We start from the raw sequence: 10753 nt of genomic DNA on the forward strand, positions 1-10753 counted from the left end.
AATTCCTTCTTATTCCTCCAATCCCCATGATCATCTCTTTTTGAAGAATTTTAAATTATTCCTCTGCATTCTTCAAGGAATGTCTCATCTCTTGCTCTTCTCAAGGTACATTGGGAAAGCCTTCCCAATGTACCTTGAGAAGAGCAAGAGATGAGACATTCCTTGAAGAATGCAGAGGAATAATTTAAAATTCTTCAAAAAGAGATGATCATGGGGATTGGAGGAATAAGAAGGAATAGGCATCTCATCTCCCAAGGAATTTTTAATTCCTTCTTATTCCTCCAATCCCCATGATCATCTCTTTTTGAAGAATTTTAAATTATTCCTCTGCATTCTTCAAGGAATGTCTCATCTCTTGCTCTTCTCAAGGCACATTGGGAAGTCTTCCCAATGTACCTTGAGAAGTGTGGAGACAAGAAATGCCTTTAAGGCATATCTCTTGGTCTCCACACCCTCTCTTGGGTCTTGTGTGAGCTCACAAGAAATCCTGGCCCTCCATCTTGGGTCCATCCTAGCCATCCATTTTTTCTCTCCTCTTCCTATAAATTGAGACTCCATCCCTTCATTCATCATCTCCAAGTTTAGTAAGCTTATGCTATTAGTTTGAGCCTAGAAAATCACCATTGCATCCTTACCATGCCAAAATCATCCCTCATCCACACTTAGTCATCTCATCCATATCATTCCTCAAGATCCCTTTTTATCCATTTGTACACAATATTGGAGAGTCATCCACATCAAGCAAGCAAGGAGCAAATCAACATCAAATTGGAGGCACATTGGGCGCACTTCAACTCCATCTAAGATCCATCCGAAGGAGAAGGTAAAAAGGTTGTGAAGTATATGCATCTTAGTCATGTTTTCATGTGATTTGAGTTATGTCTTTTTTATTTCAAGTGTTTTCATGTTTGATTTGCATGTTTACTATCTAATCCACCTCACTCTCTTTTTCACCATCTTCATTTTAAAGGAGTGTTGGGAGGCATCCAAGGATGTGTGCCTTTGTTGATCTTGCTTAGAGATTATTTGAGGTGATGGAGTGGTGGATGGAGGGATTTAAGGACCCAATATGGATGGAAGGGATGGAAGATTGAGCGTCGGAACATAGGGGCTCAAAATGGATGGAAGGAATGAAGGGTTTAACTTTGGAACATAGGGTCCCAAAATGGATGCGGAAGATGAGGGATAACGGGATTTTGATTTGTATGAGGGAAATTTGGATTTAGGAGGAATAGAGGATGTACCAACATCTTGAGCATTATCTTGAGGACCCTTATTATTTCGGAAACAAGATGCGAGTCCATTTTGAGGGGGATGAGATGTGGAAGGAAGATTAAGATCTTTAGATGGATTGGGATCATGACATGGAGATGAAGGGATACTTTGATCCTAACTTGGGAGGGTATCATGAGATGGAGTGGGAGGGGTGATTGGATCATGAGATGGAAGAGGATCATGCGATAGTAGAGGAATCATATGATCATGAGAGGAAGTGGAGGGGATGGGATCATTAGATGGAGAGATTTCTATGCTAGCATGCTTTGGAACAAGCTTTTGGTATGTTTGGAGTTGTGGGGATTGTGTGATGGAGGAAGGTATGGAAGCTTTGATGTGAGTAGATGGGGAAATGGGGGTATCATGAAGTGTGGGGGATTGGGATTTGTTTTGAGGTGGAGGTGATTCGGGTGCATGGAGGAATTGAGGAGACTTGGCCACTTTGCTTTGAGGTGAGGATTTTGTCTCCTTTGCTAGCATGTCTTGGATAAGATTATGGATGATGGATTTGGAGGACGTGGACAATATGGATTTTGGATGATTAGGATTAGATGGAGGATTGGGATTGGATGGAGGATTAGGATAATGGATTGGGGAATTGGGATTAATGATTGGAGGAATATGGAGTAAAGGATTTGGATGGGGAGTAGAGGTAATGAATGCATTATAGAAGGATGGGGATTGGGATGTAGATGGGGGGGAGATGGAGGCATTCAATTGGTCTTAGGTTATGGTATAAATGTAAGATTGATATTCGATTGAAAAAGGATTGTAAGAGGTTATATGCGAAAATAAGCAGAGCTATACACACAGACATCATTTGAAGGTTAAAGGAAGGTTTTAGTGAAGGCAACCAGAACTAAACCAGTACTGAATCCAGCATATGAAGATGCTATTTTAAGCAGTACATTATCATTGGATTTAACCATCCAATTGTAGTCAATGTGACTCTCATTTTGTTGAGCAATGAGCTCTAGGTAGCCGACATTTCTGCATGTGCAGAATCCATATTGTACACACATACTATCTGAAGTAGTATCATTTGATTGTGAGTAAAGCTTCCCACCGTGGTTTTTCCCCTTATAGGGTTTCCACATACAAATATTTGTGTTATGTGTTGTGGATGCTAATGTCTTTCTGTTTCATGCATTAATCTTTACTGGTACTGCAATTAACTGATAAGACTGTCTACCGGCATAAAGTTTGGTTTATCGACATTAAGCATTAAGTTTTGGTTAAGTTAATTTTGGTTGAATTTATTGGACAACTGATTCACCCCCCTCTTAGTTGTCTCTGGGACCTAACAATTGGTATCAGAGCCTAGTCCTCTTTTTGCAGAAGTTTAACAACTTGAGGAGATCCAATGTCTTCTACTACTTCAGGAAGGCCAGTCCGAAACTTGATGGAACTAACTATGGCATATGGAAGATCAGGATGGAGACACATTTGAATTGCATTGCAAAAAACATATGGGATGTTACAAAGAATGGCTATACTGCTCCTAGTCAAGGTCAACCTAATCCACCTAACTTGGCTAAAGATGAGGAAAATGATTGCAAAGCAAGAGAAGCACTTTTAAGCGCATTATTAGATCAGCAAGCCATGGGATTGTCAGACAGATCTACTGCTAAAGCTATTTGGAACAAACTGGAAACATTGAATGAAGGAGATTCCACAGTCAAAATTGCAAAACTTGAATGCTTCCAGGTCAGGTATGAAAATCTGAAAATGGAAGATGAGAGAATTTTTGCTTTTATGGAAAGAGTAAATGAAATTGTTTTGGGCATACAATGTTGTGGAGGAACCTTGAGTGAAGATGAGATTGTTTCTAAAGTTTTAAGAGCTTTGCCACCGACATATAAAATGAAAGTTACTGCTATAAATGAATTGAAAACAATGCCTAATGCATCAGTGTCTAGAGACACCTTGGTTGGAAAACTTTCAGCTTTTGAACTTGAGGAATTTGGTCATGTTGCTACTATTAAGACAGATCTAGCTTTCAAAGCATCACCATCATCTACAGCATCATCATCATCTAAGAAACCTGATTGGAAAGCCTTTTATGCAAGAGAACTTGAAAAAAGCAAGAGAGAAAATGAAGAACTTGAAGAGCTTGAAGCACTATTTGCAAGAAAAACGCCTAAAGGTCCAGTTGGAAGTAAGTATGAAGGTAAAATGCTCTTTAAATGTTTTAACTGTAATAAGATTTGTCATATGGCTTCTAGATGTCCTGATAGACATGCAAGATTAAGAGAAGCAGCTAAAATAACATATAAGCCTAACCCTGATTATCAGAAATACAAGTTTAAGAAAAATAGAGACAAATCTTGTTATTATGTTGATGAAGGAGTTACTGATGATTCTGATGAGGATCCAATAGACAATGGATGGACTTTTGTTGCTATAACAGAAGATCAACCGACACCTATTGTTCAACCGGTAGAGCAGGCCCTGGCAGCTAAAGTTGAAGATGAGGATTAATGGATTATTGATTCAAGATGTTCACTTCACATGACTAGTGATAAGAGTAAATTCTTAACCTTTCAGGAATACAATGGAGGTCTAGTAAGATTTGGAGATGATAAAGCTTGTTTGATCAAAGGAAAAGGCACTGTATCTTTTGATGGTAAAAACAATACTGATAATGTTTACTATATTGAAGGTTTGAAGTATAATATTTTGAGTGTTGGTCAATTAGTTGAAAAAAGATTTCAGTTACAATTCAAGAATGGTAAATGCAAAATCTTAAACAGAACTGGTTTGGAAATTGCAACCGGTAATCAAACTAGAGGTAATATCTTTCATTTGAACAACAATGAGAAAGCATGTTTGATTGCACATATTGATGAAAGTTGGTTATGGCATAAGAGACTTTGTCATGCAAATTTTGATTGCATTGTGAAAATCAGTACAACTAAGGCAGTAAGAAATTCACCTAAGATTGTTAAACCTCACAATCCAGTATGTAAGGAATGTCAATTTGGAAAGCAAGTTAGAGCAACTTTCAAGAGTATTCTAGATAAATCTAACAATTTTCTTGATTTAATTCACACTGATTTATGTGGTCCAGCAAGAACTAGAAGTATACAAGGAGATAGGTATTTTATGCTAATCATTGATGATTATTCTAGAATGTGTTGGGTTACTTTTCTCAAGGAGATATCTGAAACATTTGGGAAATTCAAACTATTCAAAGTGATGGTAGAGAATGAAACTGGCAAGAAAATCAAATGTTTGAGATCAGATCAAGGAGGTGAATTCACATCTAAGGAATTTAATACATTATGTGAAGTGAATGAGATCAGAAGACAGTTATCAGCACCTCATACACCACAGCAGAATGAAGTTGTTGAAAGGAAAAACAAAACTATCTTGGATGCAGCCAAAAGTATGATATCAGAAGCAAATCTACCTCATATATACTGGAGAGAAGTTGTCAATACAACAATATATACATTTAATAGAGTTCATATCAGAGGTGAAACCAGTAAGACCCCTCATGAACTATGGTTTGGTAATACTCCTACTCTTAAATATTTCTGAATATTTGGAAGTAAATGCTATATTAGAAAAAATGAGTATATTGGCAAATTTGATCCTAGAAGTGATGAAGAAATATTTCTTGGTTATTCATCTAAGAGCAAGGCATATAGATGTTTTAACAAGAAATTGCTGAAAATTGTTGAGAATGCAAATGTGAAGATTGATGGACAGTTTAGAAGAAATTCAAGGTACATAGACATTGAACCAGCAATAAAGATAATCACAAACGAACCTACTATGAGTACACCAGTACAAAATGGAGATCTAGTTACACCCGCATCATCTAAAGATTCAACAGTCATAGAAGAACAACAACAAATAAAAACACCCCAGTATGTAAGATTGAATCATTCTAAAAATCAGATAATTGGAAAAAAAAATTCAAGAAGTTATGACTAGAAGAAGATTGGCAAATGAAGAGGTATGTCTTATTTCTCAAATTGGACCTACATCAATTAATGAGGTATGTGAAGATAAATATTGGACTAAAGCTATGGAAGATGAATTGGAACAAATTGAAAGGAATAACACTTGGTCATTAGTTCCTCAGCCTAAAGACAAAAATGTAATTGGAACTAAATAGGTTTTCAGAAATAAACTTAATGAAGATGGTAAGGTAATCAAAAACAAAGCAAGATTAGTGTGTAAGAGATATTCACAAAAAGAAGAAATTGATTACAATGAAACATTTGCACCAGTAGCTAGAATTGAGGCAGTCAAACTTTTATTGGTTTTTGCAGCAAACAAGAACTATAAAGTATATCAAATGGATGTTAAATGTGCATTTCTGAATGGAGAGCTTGAAGAAGAAGTTTATATTGAACACCCTGATGGATTTTCTTTGACAAATAACAAAGACATGGTTTGCAGGTTAAGGAAAGCTTTATATGGACGAAAACAAGCTCCTAGAGCTTGGTATGTTAGATTGGACAAATATCTTTTGAAGCTTGGATACACTAAAGGTAATGCTGACAGCAATCTATACTACAAAGTGAGTAATGATGACATCTTTGTTATTGAAGTTTTTGTTGATGATATAATCTTTGGAGGAGAAAATGGGTTCTGTAAAGACTTCTAACAAAATGCAACAAGAATTTGAAATGTCTATGATTGGAAAGATAAAATTATTTTTAGGATTGCATATTTCACAGACTAATAAAGGTATATTCCTATGTCAATCTAAATACTTGAAGGAATTACTAAAAAAAATTGGCATGAAAAAATCTAAACCGGTAAGCACACCTATGACTACAACTAATAAATTATCTTTGAAGGATGAATCAACATCTGTTAATCCGACTAGATACAAGTCTATGATAGGAGGTTTACTATATTTGACACAAACAAGACCTGATATTATGAATGTACTGTTTCAAGATTTCACAGTAATCCTAAAGAAAATTATGAATCAGCAGTGAAAAGGATTTTTCGGTACCTACAAGGCACTACAAATCTTGGTTTATGGTATCCTAGAGATGAAAATTTTCATTTATGTGCATACACAGATGCTAATTGGGTAGGAGATTTAGATGACAAAAAAAGCACCATCGACAGAGCATTTTTTCTTGGTAGCAGACTAATTTCATGGTTGAGCAAGAAACATAGTTGTACAAGTCTATCAACTGCAGAATCGGAGTATGTTGCAGCGGCAACTAATTATACACAAGCATTATAGATCAAACAAATGTTGAAGGACATAAAGGTAAAATGCAAGGAACCTATAACTATTTACTGTGATAATATGGCAACAATTGATATATCAAAGAACCCGGTATTTCACTCAAAAACTAAACATGTTTCTATCAAATTCGATTTTCTAAAAGAGAATGTTGAAGCAAAAGAAGTGAAATTGGTTTATGTGAATACTAAAGAGTAGATTGCAGATATTTTTACAAAGCCTTTGCCTAAGGAGACTTTTAAATACCTCAGAGAGCAGCTTGGATTCCTACCCCCACTGGTAGAGACTTAGATAGTTGATGTTTGTCATCAACCGACAGAATTAACAGAGAAATCTTTTATTTCGGCTCTGATGAAGAGAGCTACTTCTCAAGGGGAGTAGTTGGTATAATAAGTTGGTATTTTGTATTGCTTGGGTATTTGATGTCAAAGGGGGAGAGATATTATGGAAAAACATTTTTGGGGAGGAGATTATTCCTAGGGGGGAGACATTATGTATTTTGATTTCTGGTTAATGATCTCTTTGGGAGATTGTTGGTTTTTGGTTTTTGGCATTTCTGTTTTGACACTTTGATGGTTTTTCCATCTTGTGTTGCCATCAATGCCAAAGGGGGGGATTGTTGGTTTTTTGGATATGTTGATATGGTTCTGTCATTGATGTCAACACTTGTCATCAATTGTCAACACTTATTAGCACTTGGAGATTCTTGTTATGTTCACCGGCGAGTCAGAGACTTATGCACAGTCACTGGTATTTGGTTCGTCGGCAGATTATATTGTTCACCGACACTTGGAATGACTTGGAGACTACTTGGTTATGTTGAAGACATTATTTGATCACTTGGTTTTGGCGATTTGGTTATTGGTTTATTTGGGTTTGCATATTTGTTGTTACCGGCAAATAAGTCCAGGATATACATTGACGGGCATATCTATTCCAGATCAACACAACACGTTATGGAGATGATTTATTATTATTGTAAATACATTGAGCCGACATGATGCATCAGATATCGATTTATTTGTAATTGATTTTATTGTAATATCTTTTAGTGAGCCGACCTATTCAATTGGTCTTAGGTTATGGTACAAATGTAAGATTGATATGCAATTGAAAAAGGATTGCAAGAGGTTATATGCGAAAATAAGCAAAGTTATACATGTAGACATCATTTGAAGGTTAAAAGAAGGTTTTTGTGAAAGCGACCAGAACTAAACCGGTACTGAATCCAGCATATGAAGATGTTATTTTAAGCAGTACATTATCATTGGATTTAACCATCCAATTGTAGTCAATGTGACTCTCATTTTGTGATTGAGCAGTGAGCTCTAGGCAGCTGGCCTTTCTGCATGTGCAGAATCCATATTGTACACACATACTATCTGCAGTAGTATCATTTGATTGTGGGTAAGGCTTTCCACCGTGGTTTTTCACCTTATAGGGTTTCCACGTACAAATATTTGTGTTATGTTGTGGATGCTAATGTCTTTCTGTTTCATGCATTAATCTTTACCGATACTGCAATTAACTGATAAGATTGTCTATCGGCATAAAGTTTGGTTTATTGGCATTAAGCATTAAGTTTTGGTTAAGTTAATTTTGGTTGAATTTATTGGACAACTGATTCACCCCCCCCCCCCCCCCCCTCCTCCCCCGCCCCCTCTCAATTGTCTCCGAGACCTAACAGGATGTGTTCTTGTCTTGTCTTAGATTTGCCTAGTAGATCATCCACATAGTCCTCCATAATTTTATGCAAGAGGTCATGAAAAATTGTTGTCATGGCACATTGATATGTAGCTCCAGCATTTTTGAAGCCAAAAAGCATGACCCGGTAACAAAAAGTCTCCCAAGGTGTTGTGAATGTTGTTTTATGTTGATCCTCGTCTACAATCCTGATTTGGTTGTATCCAGAAAATCTATCCATAAGCGATAGCATCTCGTGTCCTGTTGTAAGGTCCACAATCATATCTATATTGGGGCCAACAAGACAAACCCACTTTAGACATCTGCGCTGATGATAATGCTCTCATTATTCTCCTAACGGTGCGAAATCTAGAAGATTGTAACAGAATAGAGGGGTATTCAACTACATGAAAAGGGATAGTTTGGTAGTCGGGTCAATGCCCTTAGTCGCAAAAAAAATAATCAAAGCAAAAAACATGATCCCCTAGGTGATAACCTCTCTGAGGCACCTTTGGATGAGCAAGAAATAAAAACAAAGGACGTATCCAAAAGTGAAAACCTGAAAAAGGCACTTGACGATGAGGAACTTGACCTCCCTACCATTGGTTACCTTCCACATGACAGATCAAATTTGCTGATAGAAGAAACAAATAGTATCAACATGGGCACCGAAGTCATTCCAAAAAATGTGCTCATTGCCAAGTCCCTCACAGAAAAAGAGAAACAAGATTTCATCAACTTCCTTACAGAGGTAAAAATCAATTTCGCATGGTCCTACGCCGATATGCCAAGGTTGGATCCTGCCTTGGTAGTTCACAATCTCGTCGTCCGCCCAGATGCAAAACCTGTAAAACAAAAATTGCGCAAAATGCACCCCCATATTGCACTCCTGGTTAAGGTGGAACTCCAAAAGATGTTAGATGCAGAATTCATGAAACCAATAGACTACGCTGAATGGGTCTCCAACATTGTACCTATCGGCAAACCCGCCGAGGGCATCCGCAAAGAAAATCTGGAATTTAGAAAAGTTTTTGAAACACTTGAAAAATCAAACAGGATTATTAGCGATCTGAAATTGCAAACAAGATTATTGGCGATCTAAAATTGTCACCTTAAAGGAGTTAGAAAAATACCAAAAATTTGATAAAAGTACCAAGAAACTAGATAAGTTTATCAACTCACAAAGATCACCATGTATCAAGACTGGACTTGCTTTTAGTGAAAATCATTCAAAGACAAAGGAAGCTACAAGTTCTAAGGTTATGAATTAATCGCAAAAGGATAATGAAGCAAAGATGAAAAGCTACATCGAGGATCTCAAGAATTCCAACAGTGACAATTTGAGAATGCCCCTTCACCAAACACAACCATATATGACTAGTTTTTATCATTCCTTTAATGGCTATTGTTTTTCATGAAACAAATTTGGTCACAAAGCAATAAATTGTAGAATTCGTGCAAGGAATATCCCTAACTTCACTAAAAGAAATTATAATCCATTTGCTCCTTTAATGAATTATGATATCGTGTGTTACAAGTGTAACAACTTTGGACATATATCGCATTTCTGCAAAACCATCTTTGTTGAACCTCCAAGACAAAGAAAGAAGGAAAATATTCCTAACAAACAAAAGGGAAAACCTATCAAAGTTCAGAAAAATAAGATGGATGCAAGAGATAAAAAAACCAATGCAAGTGCAACTTGCATTTCATATACCTCCTAGTTCATTTGGAGAAGCACGATTTCAAGGTGAGTTATCCAATGCACCATCTGTTACCTCCATGAAGAAGTCAATTTAAGGTGAGATCAGCTAATATGAGCTTTCTCTTGTCATTAATCAAAGGAAGAGAATTAAAAAGGCATCTTATATTAAAATGATTGGAGAAAAGAAATAATGAAGTTTCCATAGAACATTGAAGAGGAAGATTAAACAATGACAATGGTTCAATGTGCAAAAGTGGCAATCAAAATATCATGAATGACAAAATGTTACGAAGCAATTTAACATTGTGCAAAATGGCAAATGTTATAAAGTGATGAGAAATACTCTTGTTTAAAAGAATGCAAACATTGAAAGAAGAAAGAAATCATATTGAAAATGCTATGGATGAATAGCAATAAGGATATGGTCAAATAATCAATTGATCTACTGTCTTACGGAATAAATCTATATTAAGGATAACAATGAATTGGTATCATAAAATATTGGCATCAAGGAATAACAATAGCTTGGTATCCACATAATTGGTTAGAAGTGTTCAAGACAAGAGATTACATACCTCTACCAATGCACATGAAGCGGCAAGTCACAATCTTATGATGAGATTGAAGAGTTGGGAGGGTTAAAAGAATAGAGATTGATCTCAAGAAGGATTAAAGCAAGGGGGAGCCTTACAGACAAAGGCAACATCAAAGAAAAATCACATCATGAAGGAAAGGAGTTAGTTACATCCCTTTGTCATTGATGTCAAAGATGGGGAGATACAGATTTGGGGAAGAGAAAGAATAGATTGTCATCAATGGCAAAGCAAGAGATTGTTGAAATTATTGTCATTGATGTCAAATAAATGAAG

This window comes from Cryptomeria japonica, chromosome 1 (genome assembly GCF_030272615.1).
Source record: "Cryptomeria japonica chromosome 1, Sugi_1.0, whole genome shotgun sequence".
NCBI classification, from domain to species: Eukaryota; Viridiplantae; Streptophyta; class Pinopsida; order Cupressales; family Cupressaceae; genus Cryptomeria; species Cryptomeria japonica.